This window comes from Alosa alosa, chromosome 2 (genome assembly GCF_017589495.1).
Source record: "Alosa alosa isolate M-15738 ecotype Scorff River chromosome 2, AALO_Geno_1.1, whole genome shotgun sequence".
Taxonomy (NCBI): domain Eukaryota; kingdom Metazoa; phylum Chordata; class Actinopteri; order Clupeiformes; family Clupeidae; genus Alosa; species Alosa alosa.
The window spans coordinates 5,529,875-5,543,122 of record NC_063190.1 but is presented as its reverse complement, the minus strand read 5'-3'; positions in this window follow the sequence as shown (position 1 = coordinate 5,543,122).

Sequence of the window (13,248 nt, the reverse complement as noted above, 5' to 3'; positions counted from 1 at the left end):
AGTCTCCCTCTAATTTATAAATTTTCAACATTTTTTCCCACACTTTTAGAGTAAATTTTACCCGTGGGTTGTCTGTTTGGTGTATGTAGTGTTTTAATTTAGAATCTGCTACAACTGCCTGTATAGGGATGGGAAGCAGCCTGTATTCAATGTCTTTCCATTGTGCATGGTATGATGGGTTGCACCAGCATATAATATTGTTCTTGTCTGGGCAGCAAAGTAGTATTCTCTAAGAGATGGTAAGGCCCAACCTCCTTTTTCTTTCATTAGTTGTAGTGTTTTGAAGCGGACCCTTGGTCTCTTCCCTTGCCATATATATCTGGACAACATCTTATCCCATTCATTGAATTGACTCTGTGGTATTTCTATTGGTAGAGTCTGAAATAAATATAGAAACCTTGGTAATATGTTCATTTTGATGGATTGTATCCTGGAGCTGAAGCTAAGAAAGGGAATGAGGTTCCACCTTGAAATGTCCTCTTTAATCTTTTTATCTAGAGGGGAGTAGTTATAATCTGATAGTTTTAAGAGATCTTTTGGAATAGTGATACCCAGATACTTAATATGTTTTGTTTGCCATGGCCATGGGTATTTGGTCTTTATCTCAGCTGGTGTATCATAATTATAAGCTAATATTTGGGTTTTGCTTACATTGACCTTATACCCTGACAGTTCCCCGTACTTCTCTAGTGCTAGGATTAGTTGGGGCAAAGAGTGTGTTGGGTCACTGAGATAGGTTATCACATCATCTGCATAACAAGCTATCTTCTGTTCTCTTTCTGCAAGATTTATCCCTTTGATTTCTGAATTTTGTCTTATATATTGAGCAAGTGGTTCAAGAAAAAGTGCAAACAACAGTGGTGACAAAGAACATCCTTGTCTTGTTCCCCTCTCCAAGGTGAAACTATTAGAGAGCTATCCATTAACTTTGACCCTTGCTGTGGGATTGTCGTATAATGTTTGTATAGTGTTAATGATCCTATTGTGGAAATTAAATCTGTGAAGGACTCTGTATAAAAAGGTCCAGGAGACAGAGTCAAATGCTTTCTCTGCGTCGATACTAACCACTATTGCCTCCATTTTGGTCTTAATTACGTGGTAGAATGTGTAGTGTCCGTCTTATGTTATCTTGTGTTTGGCGTTGATGTATAAAGCCTGTCTGATCATTGTGGATCAGGTGGGTCATTAGCTTCTCAAATCTCCTGGCCATTATGGAAGTAAACATCTTGTAATCTAGATTTAAAACAGATATTGGTCTATATGATGCACACTTTGTTTTATCTTTTGGAATGGCTGATATAATTGCCTCACTCCAGCTTGGAGGTATTTGTGATTTTTCCAGGGTCCAATTTAGTGTGGGGAGTATGATTGGGATTAATTCGCTTTTAAACTCCTTGTACCATTCTGCTGTATAGTACAACCGGGACGATTGAAACGGGGGACGAATGAAACATTCCGGTTTTCTCCGAGTGCAACGATGATAGACAGTCATCATTTGGACAAAACATAGAGCATATTAACCTCCGTTGCTCAGCCAAATTCCTTCCTGTTACGTCCTGGTATCACGGAGTTACAGGCGATAAACGATTTTTGATGGTCACAAGTTTACTTCATTAGCGGTTTATTTTTTTTTTATTATTAAAGAGTGTTTTTCATTTAAAGTTTTGACTTCATGCTTATTCAGTAGAGTATTTAGTGATTTCCCCAATCCCAGACGTTCACATTGCATGTTTGTTTTTAATGGATGCAAAACAGCCTATAATGCTAAATGTCTATGGCGGGACGATTGAAACACCTGTTTCATTTGTCCCGACCAGGCAGTAAACCCTATTTATTCTAAGTCAATGCACACATATCTGTGTTTATACTATATTTTATGCAGGTGAGACATGGAAAAGCAGTTTTAGAAAGATGCAAATATATTTGGGGCTATCAGGTAGGGGGTCGAGTTTTTCCATGTTAACCTATGCAGACTGACGGCCTGTGGGTCATGAAAGGCATTATTTGGATGTGTGGTGGCTTTAACCAAGTAAAAACAGAGTGAAATAACATTTTGTACTATAGAAACATTATATAATTCGAAACATGCAGTATTCTAGCTATATTAATGGCATAGTGCATGCTATTTAGACCGCGAGATATGCGCTTCACCATGACGGCAATGAGTTGTTAACAAACATGAACCAAGACATATAGCCCAGCTGCAATCTATCTAAAATAACACATACTTGAAGTACCATTTCTGATATTTTGTCAAATATTGAAATTGTGGAAGTTTACATAATTTAAGCTGTATGTTTCATTTGTCCCCCATGCTGTTTCATTCGTCCCAGCCAGGAGGGACGAATGAAACAAAACGCACGTTCGACTTCTCCTTAAAAAACTCTTGAACGGTTTTGTTCAGAGCTGTAAATGAATCTGTATTTGACAGAGGATAGATGTAGGTTGCTAGTGACAAAATATTAACTTTCAGTGTTTTACGATGTCTTTGTAAATTACGTTTAATTAAGAAGTGTTTCATTCGTCCCGGTTCTCCCCTATCCGTCGGAGCCTGGGGATTTACCCACTTTCAGTTTATTAATTGTGGCTAGCGATTCACTTTCTGTTATCTTTGCTATAAGTGTATTGTTCTGCCCCTCTATCAGTGTAGGCAGTTGCAATGAGTTTAAAAAGATGTCAGTCTAAAGTATGCTTCCACCAGGGACTCTGATATACAAGCTTTTGTAGTATTTCTCAAATGCTTCATGAATTTCACTTAAGTTCTTTTGTTAATGGGTCGTGTATTTTATTAACTGTATTTTCAGCCATTCTCTTCTTCAACTTCCATGCTAGCAGTTTCATTGATTTGGAACCACTTTCATAGAATCTTTGTTTTAAGTATATAAGGTTTCGTTTAACATCCTGTGTAGTTATATTTCTTATTTCGGTTCTGACTTTCCTGTAGTGTATTCCTATCTGAATTCAATGTGCTTTAATTCCAGATCCTTTATTTTTTTTGTAGTCTGTCAAGTGCTCCCTGCCTTTCTTTTTTCTTATGTGAGGCTATTGATATAATTTTCCCTCTTAAGACAGCTTTCATGGTGTCCCACAACATGGGTGGTGATGTTTCCCCATTATCATTAAGTTCTAGGAAAGTCTTTATTTCTTTTCTAATTTCTTCCTTAAATATAGGGTCATTTAATAGGCCAGAGTTTAGCTTCCATGTAGTATTTCTGGGTCGTAAGTTAAGATCAACTGTGAGATACATAGGTGTGTGGTCACTTAAATCTATTGTCCCAATATCACAAGAATGTATTTTATCCTTGTCCTTTCCAAATGTCATAAAATAATCTAGTCTTGTATATAGGGCATGGGGGGCTGAGTAGTGGGTGTAGTTCCTTCTCCCTGGGAACAGCTCTCTCCAAATGTCAATAAGACCAACATCCTTAAAAAGTGTGTTGATGTTTTTAACCAACCTTGTTTCATCTAATTTCCCACTTGAACAATCAAGTTTTGGTTGTAAATGAATATTGAGATCTCCCCCACATATAAGAAGACCCTCAGTTTCTGTTATCATCATTTCAGTTATTTTTTGAAAGAAGGATATATCACTTCCTGGGGGTGCATAAATGTTTAGTAATGTGACTATGTTTCCATCTATCTTTCCTTTGACTAAGATGTACCTACCCTCTTTATCCTTTATTTCAGATAGTTTTTCGAAAATAACTTTTTTGGAGATAAGGATCGCCACTCCTCTTCTGTGTCCTGATTTATATGATGAGAAAAATAATTTGTTAAAACCCATTGTTCTTAGTTTTCCATGTTCCATGTTCCATATAGGTGGGTCTCCTCTAAATAAACCACGTGCCCTTTCTCTTTTCATTTTAGATAGAATTTTAGATCGCTTAATAGGATTTAACAGCCCCTTACCATTATATGAGATTACTTTGGTGTTATCACCAGCCATTTGTATTGTCTGTGTATCCTTATGTTGTGACCAAAATCAAATATTTCACTCCCTGTGAGAACGATGTAAAAAGAACTTACAGTGTACATACCAAAACAAAAAACAAGAAAACAGGGATTCCAAGGCAGGGGTCTCTAAACGACCCTTTGCTGATCTAGTATGAACGTCTAGCATGGGAGGAAAGCCTCCCCTGTTCATGAGGTGAGGGCCTCCCCTAAAAAACAAAAAATATTCATGAAAGACATACAAAAAGAAATTACAGGTGGTTTTAACTCCACCTGTGTCTCCAGCTGCAGTTCTCTTCTGCTGAGTAAAAAAATAAGTCTCTTCCTACAACAAGAGGTGTATTTGCACCCTGTCCTCTGTACACCCATATAATATGAAAATTAAGTACTTGTGAAGTGAACGGAAGATTTGATTATCCAGACTAAAATCGCCAGCTATGGGATATATAAAACAGAAATAAAACATTGGCTGCCTTTCAATATATAAATGTATAAGTAAAAATAAATAAATAAAAATTGTGACCATTGGTCAGCTTTAAACTTCAACCAAAATATTCTCTTTTCCAAAGGCAGGGAAATTAAAAGTATTGTATGATTTAAATTACATGGAAAACAATTTCCATAATGGTTTGACACATTAAGCTCACATAGTCAACATAACCATGTCGCATTCTCTCTCAGTGCGTTAAGGAATGCTGAACGAGAGGAAAGAAAAATAAAGAGAGAGAGAAAAAAGTGGCTGGCATATTAATAATAAGAGTAGTAAAACAAAATATGTCCCCATAGTTCTCTATGAGTGCATACCTAAAAGGCATCACTCTGCATTTGAAACGGTCTCACCAGGTACGTTGACAAATCCATGCATCGCTCGCAGTAGGTTGCCGTCTATCGGCGCTCGGCTGCTCTTCCCACTCCAACCCATGCGATGCCGATCTCTCTCCAGTCGTTCCTCTTTGGATAGCTCCACTTCGATTCCCAAGTGTCGCAGGCCGTCTGCTGCCTCCCACGCAGAATCGAAAACCAGGGTTGTATCTTGAGTGAACACCTTCAACTTCCCTGGGTAGGGGCTTTGGAATTTGATTTGTTTAGCTTTCAATTGCTTTTTGATGGACGCATATTCCATTCTCCTCTTCTGCAGCTTAGGTGAGTAATCATGGCTCAGCGTAATTTTCTCTCCCTTATAAGTTAGATTCTTCTCCTTCCTTCTCTAGCACTAGTAGTTTAGTTTGAAAGCCGTGGAATTTCAAGACAAAAGACCTGGGACTTGCCGTTTTGCTGGTGGGTTTTTGTAGAAGGGACCTGTGAGCGCGGTCCAGTCGTAGCTCAAACTCGGCCGGCAGTTTAAGAAGTTCGTGGAGAAATTGGTCAATCCACTGGACTGTATCTCCTTCCTCTGAGCCTTCTTTAATTCCGTAAATCCTCAGATTCTCTCGACGTGATGCATTCTCCAGCGTTTCACAGCGAGCCTCCAGCTGTCTGTCACGATGCAGGAGAAAAGACAGTAGCTGTGTGTGCCGGTTGTGCTCATCCTCCATAGTGCTCACTCCTTCCTCCACCTCGGTAATTCTCCCCCCCAGACCTCGGACAGTTTGGTCCATGTTGGCAACTTGTTCGGAGAGTTTTTCAAGCGTCTCATTTACTTCTTGTCGAAACTTTCTGAGTTCAGTTATGATGGTGACACTGATGTCACTGTCAGGACCTTGCGTGGTATTGCTAGTCTCACCAGTCATGGCTAGGTTAGCTGGCATGGATGTGCTATCCTTGTTGAAGTAATTTGATTTTTCCTCTTCCTTTGACTTTGTGGCTTTAGTTTTTCCTTTGTTATGACTCATCTTTATGTTAGGCGTCGAGTTTTTCAAACTATGGGGACTAGTTCGTTTTTAAAAGTTTATATTAATAATATAGGACAGGGAGCGAACCTCTCAAGCAGCCGCACGGCTCATGACGTCACCGGAACCCCCCTTATACACACGCCCCTGATCCACTAGCACGCGATGCGAATTCCCCAAATCACGACGCTACCCTCCATGAAGACGCTTTGATGGGCGTCCCCTTTTGTAGATGTGTGGTAACGGCAGGGCAAGAGCAGGTAGCCTAGTAAACAACCAAACAAAATGTTTCCCTCCACTATTTTGAAATTACCGAGGGAAAGTCACATCTATAAATTAGTTTGCAATTTGGGCGGACATTTCAATCATGAAGTTATCCATGTAGGATTCTAGCCACACATCATACAAACACGGAAATGTAGACACTGCTATGATTATTTTTTCTCATCTGACATGTTTCTGTACATTGGCGGTAACCACACTACCGGAAAATTAGGTTTTGTTTAGGCTACGTGATGATGGACCTCCCCCGCGCTTTTGCTCTACTATTGGATTTTAAGCCACGATGGACGGATTCATTTGCATAAAGTTGGGGATTGTTGAACTTTTGACGCCGCAGCAGCCGTTAGCACTCGCCGCACCGCATACCCAGAGTCCCATGCGGTGCGAAGTTCTCATAGAAATGAATAGGAATACTGCGTCGCGGTGTTCGCATTGCATGCTAGTGGATCAGGGGTGACACTCTTAAGACCATCGTCATTTGCAATTTTGATCAACTGATCTTCCTCCTGCGCTGACAAGTTAGGACTATTCGGGATATTGACAAATTTGCGGACCCACTCATTGGTTTGCCGTGGATCTTTGGAGGATGGGAAGTAACGCCAAACTCATTTGAAAGCTGGGTGATCGCGCAGACCAGCTGCGAGAAAAGGGCCCTGCCTCAGTCTCTCCCAAAACCCCCACTACTGTTTGGAACATATCAAATACACCCCGGTCCACTGCCGTCCCCACAAATCAAGCTTGGCTTTAAATGCAGCGACTTTATCTGCCAGTTTAAAGACAGTCGTCATTCTCCCCTGGAGTGACAGGTTGAGGTCATTAAGCAACCCGAATATGTCACACAGGTAAGTGAGTTTTGACACCCAGTCCTCATCACTAAAATGTACAGCTAACGGTGACTTTTTTTCTGTAAGAAATCTCTGCAGCGGCTCTCGCAACTCAAACACTCTGGCCAGTGACCTGCTAAAGATGCTTGTTTTTTGTTGCTCATTCTAGCAGTTTAGCTAACTTCGTGTGACACTACCGCTTAAGCCAAGAACTGATCAAGTGAAGTGAGCTGACCTGAGGCTGCGCCTTGGCCAGCTGAAGGCAATATGTAAAAGTGTTGAAGGCGGGACAGACAGACGAAGAAAATAGACCTTTGCAATGCAAACATGCGTGCAATCAAATAACTGCATATAAACCTATGCCATGTAAAAACGTGACATTATTGCGAATTAAATTTAGTTTAGTTTGCATGCATTTTTTTTTTAAACTCATGTCGTAGGCTACGGCCAGGTTAGGAATGTCCCGGTGGTTGGGGACCGCTGCTCTAAGCGATGCTGGGTAACGTCACTTCTGTTGAGCTAGCTCACTACTTCCTCCACCTCCTTCCCCTGCTGCTCCTGTGCAATTGAAACTCTGCTAAACGCGCATCTTTTCTGTGATTTGCTGGAACAGTTTGTTATGTTTTTATGGGCTAGGTTTGCCCAGGTGGTTTTTGTTGCCGTTTTTGGAGCCTGGGCTGTCCACAGAGATCGCGTTTTTTTTACAGTGTCAGGACACAGACAGCTAGCGGTTGGTTAGGTGATGTTTGCAGTAAGTGACATAAAATGTTTCAGCCTAAAAAACGTGTGGCATCGCTTAGAGCACCTTTAATCCTATAGAAATTCTGTGGAGGAACCTGCAGCTTTGACTTGCCAAGCGAGTGAAGCGACAGCCTCAAAACCTTAAAGATTTGGAGAGGATCTGCAAAGAGGAGTGGTCCAAAATTCTTCCTGAGATGTGTGCAAACCTGGTAATCAACTACAGGAAATGTACTTCTGTACTTGCCAACAAGGGTTTCTCCACCAAGTACTAAGCAATGTTTTGATAAGGGAACAAATGCTTATTTCACTCAATGAAATGCAAAATAATGTATATAGTTTATTTAATGAGATTTTCTGGATGTTCTTTTTGATATTCTGTCTCTCACTGTTAAAATAAACCTATGTAAATTATAGACCGTTAATTTCTTTGTCAGTGGGCTAACTTAAAAAATTACGGAACCCTAGAGGGGTCATTGCAAGATATTTTTTGGTATATATCCAGAAAACGTGCGCTCATTTTACTAAATGTGTGCACATTTTACTAAATCATATGCACGTTTTACTAAATCATGCGCACGTTTAAATTGTGCTCTCAATTTAGTAAAAAGCGCACTATTTCGTAAAACGTGTGCACAATTTACTAAATAGTGCGCACGATTTACTAAATTGAGCACACATTCTCTCGATACACAAAGATATATTGCAATGACACCTCCTGGGCTCCGTACAAAATCGATGAGGGATCAAATCATTATTTCCTTCTCTGTATTTTACACATACTGTACACACAGGTTGTGTGCTTGGTTGGCACTTTGTTTTTGGATTGTGTGCAGACTGTATTTAAATAGTGTGGTTTGTATGTTAACAAATCCAAAGTAGGCTACGCCTAAATTATGTTTTTGGTATAATTCCAGATGTGCATTGACCCATTCAAACTTGCTTCGTTAAGCAATCATTAGGCCTATATCATTAAAGGGAAATCATTGCTAAGAGGAGAAATTGTATGACTTGCAGGGGGGACCAAATCTGTGGTGGGGTCTGAATTTCAATACATTTCCTACCATGCAAAAATATTATTAAAAATCACAAACAAGTCGTTAGTTAGGTCAGTCAATTAGGTTATTCCGAACTTCTGACGGACATAGGCATGGCATGGATGGATTATGAACCCCTGGACACAGATGCCCCCCATCTGGTGAGTTTTGTAAAAAGAGAAGGGTGGAGAAGTAGCAACTTCACACAGAGGCTTGGGCTTCAGGGCCCCCTGAGCTCTTGGGCCCAGTAAGCCCATTCAGGAATCCATCCCTGGACCCGTGACTCCATGTCACCTCCATCACCTCATGTTACCCCTGTATGCATTATAGACTTAGCCTAGAAATCTAGACGCGTCCCTAGCGGCAGCGAATTACATTTGCTGCCAGGGCTAGTCTAGCAACTCTCCGTTGGCTTGTGAGCTCCAGAAATCAAAACTTAATCAGGCCAATGAAATCGTGTATAGAGTCGTTAGGTGGGCTTAACATAATGATTGATGGCAGAGTTGCAACGGTTTGGCTACTTGAAAACAAATAAGATGGATGTTGCTGCTGGCGAACAGTGTGACACGAGTTAAGCTTTTATTAAGTTGGCAAACGTTTGAACTAGCCAACTAGCTCCGCTGGTGGGACTCATAGCGCTGCCGCTGTCCTATTGCGTGCAGAGGGAATTTGAAAGACAACTGATTATCCCGCCCTCGGACTGAGCACTGCGAACGGTGAGTGTCCAGACCCTACATTTTAATGTGGGTCTGGCTCGTCAGGCTATTATAGACTGGCTTCTGACAGAAATTACATTTTGTGCCAACATGTAGAAACACAAGGCCTACTACAGCCTTTAATTGGTGAATGGAGGTGCAAATTCCTTTCTTTGGTTATTGTCCGCGATTCACATTAACTGTAGGCTATCACGTATTGTAAACGTGTTTTCCAACTTGTGTGCCGTCGCCACATTTGATCACGTTTTGCCTGCATTGATGCGCGATTGAGTGCGCATCTAAATAATATGCAAGATGCAACAATCATTTCTAAGAGGCCTATAAACTATACATTTCTGGCATTACTACTAGCATATGAATGCATTATTTATGTTGAAAGACGTGAAAGAAATGACAGGCTTGCACAAATTCATAATTTAAAATAAAACGTTTCACTTTCGCTATCATTGCGAGAATAGGCTACAATATGGAAAATGTTCCCTTTCAGTCTGATCGGCTCCAAACGTGTATGGTATTTCCTTAGCCTGTGCTACACCTTTCCAAGAAGTTTTGTGAAAATTGTACCGGTAGCTTTTGCGATATTGTTGACAGCCCTACCTCACCGCAGTAGGGTGCAGTAAATGGAAGCTTTTGATTGCGCACGCCAATAACGAAAAACGGAAAATCACCAGGACAAACCACTCAGGGGTGTAGGCTACTCTGGAACCATAGGTCACTAATGTGTGCGTTATTTACGTTTGATTACATTTCAGATGCGTGTTGGTTTCCTGTAGGCCTAGTATAGCGCTTTATTCTTTCTTTATTTTTCTTTGTCCGTATGTGGGGGACATTTTGGTCATATTTGAATATTGGTGGAGACACGTCCCCCTCAATGTCTATGGTGACTATGGCCCTGGGCTAGCCTACTTAACGAAAATAACCAACAGAGGACGCTAGTTCCTTATCCATATGAATGACTGTCTGGCTCTGGGTCATTTATCAATTATTTGCTATTTTAGGCTGTTGCTAAACAACGTTTTTTGTGGAAGATATTTGTCAAACGTGTTTTGGTTTATTAGGGAGCTGCAACTGCGTTGTAGGGAAGACTTTGACTTTATTCCCTTGTGCTTTTATTGTGGCAATGTTCTTAACAGAAATTGAAAGCATTGCTGTACACTTTCATTTTTGAGTGGGGACTTAACCCAAACCAACCCTTAAACACCAAATGCACATTATCTTTTAGTTTAGAAAAAAGCCTTTCTGGAAATAACTTCTGACCAAAGAGGTAGGCTACTAAAGTCCCATTACTTTCATTATCTAAATTATTATCTTATCTAGAAAGTTTACAAAACCATAGCCTAGGTCTATAACTACGTGAGAAAAACGGAATGCGTCAGGTAGGCTATCGTCTTCGAGGTTGACTTTGTACCCTACCTCTGTCTGTTATTTAGTAGAAGCTATTCAGTAAAACATATTTTTCTTGTCAACTATCTGCTTATAGCTTATAGCCTACTAAAAATATGCTAGGCTACTAAGGATTCATACGAGGGTTAACTCATGTCGTCTTCGAACAAATATGAGTCAGAGAACACAGAAACAGTATAAAAGTAATGTAGCCTACAATGCAAGTACAAAATGCATTAACCAGAAGAATTATTAAGATAATAGAACTTGTTGAATCGAGATTCGCAAGTTTCAAATAAGCACCAGAGTATAGTCGCCTACGTCCTAGGGTGTCAGAGAAACAAAAGCGCTTACAGTAAAGCTCCATGCAGGTGAAACTCCCCCTGTTCTGTCCTTGAATATCCCAAACAAGGATCTGTGTCCTCTTAAGACACTATAGTTGCAATCAAATTAAGATGATATTACCGTATCAATCAGAGTCAGACCAAGACGATTGGTGAATCTTTAATGTTAGTTTATTGACTTTGAGTTCCATGTTCATGTTATAGGCCTACTGGCAAAACAAATTCAAAAGATCAGAAGAGATCAATTTCAATATGGCAATGTCAATATCAGTTGTACAAATACTGTAGATTACCATATGATTCAAACATTGTACCTAGTATTGTACCATTGTATAGGCCTGTGCTGTAATTGTAAACCAATGAACCCAGTTCCAGTTTGATATTGCCACATTATAGAGACTGTTTATGACCACACAATTGCATGCATGTTGTTAAAGACACCTGAAGATGTCAGTCAGAAAAAATAAAACAATATGATTACAGCTTACCTAAAAGTCAGGTCAAAGCAATAAAATGTGTCTCAGTGTCACATCAAAAAGCAAAATCCCATATTATATGCTGCTCATCAGTAAGAGGAGTTGCATTGGTGACAAAAACTGAAAATGTTTTTACTTAGGATATAAGAAAGAGGATAGGAAGTGATTGGCACAGTGAGTCCACTTAGCGTGGTTTATTTGTTCATTCAGTCATTGAACATTTTCTGACTATAATTTGAGGAAAATAAATATACTGAGTGAGTAATATGAATGAATAAATAACGTGTTAGAACCCATGCACAATCCTTTGAATCATATAGAGTTAGGAACAAAATTATTCATACCCCTGGCAAATATTGATTTAATGTTGGTTTTCCCAATATGTTTGTTCTGACTAGCGTCCTCAGGCGGAAAACCAACCTTGCAACATTGAGACTACCGTCTCTAAGTGAGAAACAAGGAACTAGTTTTAAGTTGTGTTTCTTACCTTTTAACATCCACATAGTTCTGCCAAACTTATGCTAACCGTTCGCTAGCTTGTAAACAAATCTATGTGCTTTATCGTTACCTTTTCCCACAGCTTTAAATAGCATAATGCACAATTTCTCCAGCAGAGGGGGAAATCCTGCCAAGTTTCTCTTTAATTCATAGCCTCACACTGAGAGGCCTGACATGATTAGTGTGAGTGAAACAGTAGCTGCACTTCACTCCTCTCTGTCCTCACCTCACTTGACCGCCTCTCTCCTCCTCTGCTGTCTCATCCATAGACATAATATACATAGACGCCGCATCGACCGCAACTCCCTACTAGTGCTGACGAGACGTGGGGCCGCCATCTTGGATCGGTCATCCACTCCACTCAGTGTAATCTCTTTGGCTGGTGCAGTGAGCTGTCAGCGCATTAAATTAATCATACCTCACTGAACCGAACAGATTTTCACACGTTTTTTTTTTTGCTGCAAAGGTCATACATGTAGCTATGATACAGGCCACATTGTTCGAAAATACAAAATACAACCAATAGTACGGTAATGTTAAATCTTACTTGTGAAAAGTAAATCCCCCGAGTATGGTCCGCCGATTTGAGCAGGAACATGCTGCACAGTGCTGTCATCTTGTGTTTTCTGCTGCAACGTAACGAGGAGTATGACCGGTCCAAGATGGCGGCCGCATTTCTTGTTTCCAGCAGCCAATGCGGCGTCTATGTATATTATGTCTATGTCTATGTATATTATGTCTATGGTCTCATCCCTCAGCCCTCCACTTCCCCGCCACCATGGCTTCCGCTTTGGCCGGAAACAGACTGATGACAAGTGTCGCCTCCAAGCAGACACAGGTAAAAGGACGTGATGTCTTCTTTGGGTTGATATATTTTTGTTTGTCTGCTTGTTGTCATCTGTAAGATGATTATTGTTTGTAATATTGTTTGTAAAAAAAGGACAGTATGACGTCAGTGATGCACATGGGTTTTTTTTTTTACGAACGAGGGTGAAGTGTAGAAGGGGCTTATACGTGGTGAGGATTTGGTCCTGGGTGTCCTGTGTTTAGTTAAAGGCATTATTATGACCACCGCTAGCATAGCGGTCACCGAAACACCGGGGCACATGAAACTTGGTGGGCCACATAACGTAAATTAATTTATGTGTACATTTAGTGACTGTACACCCA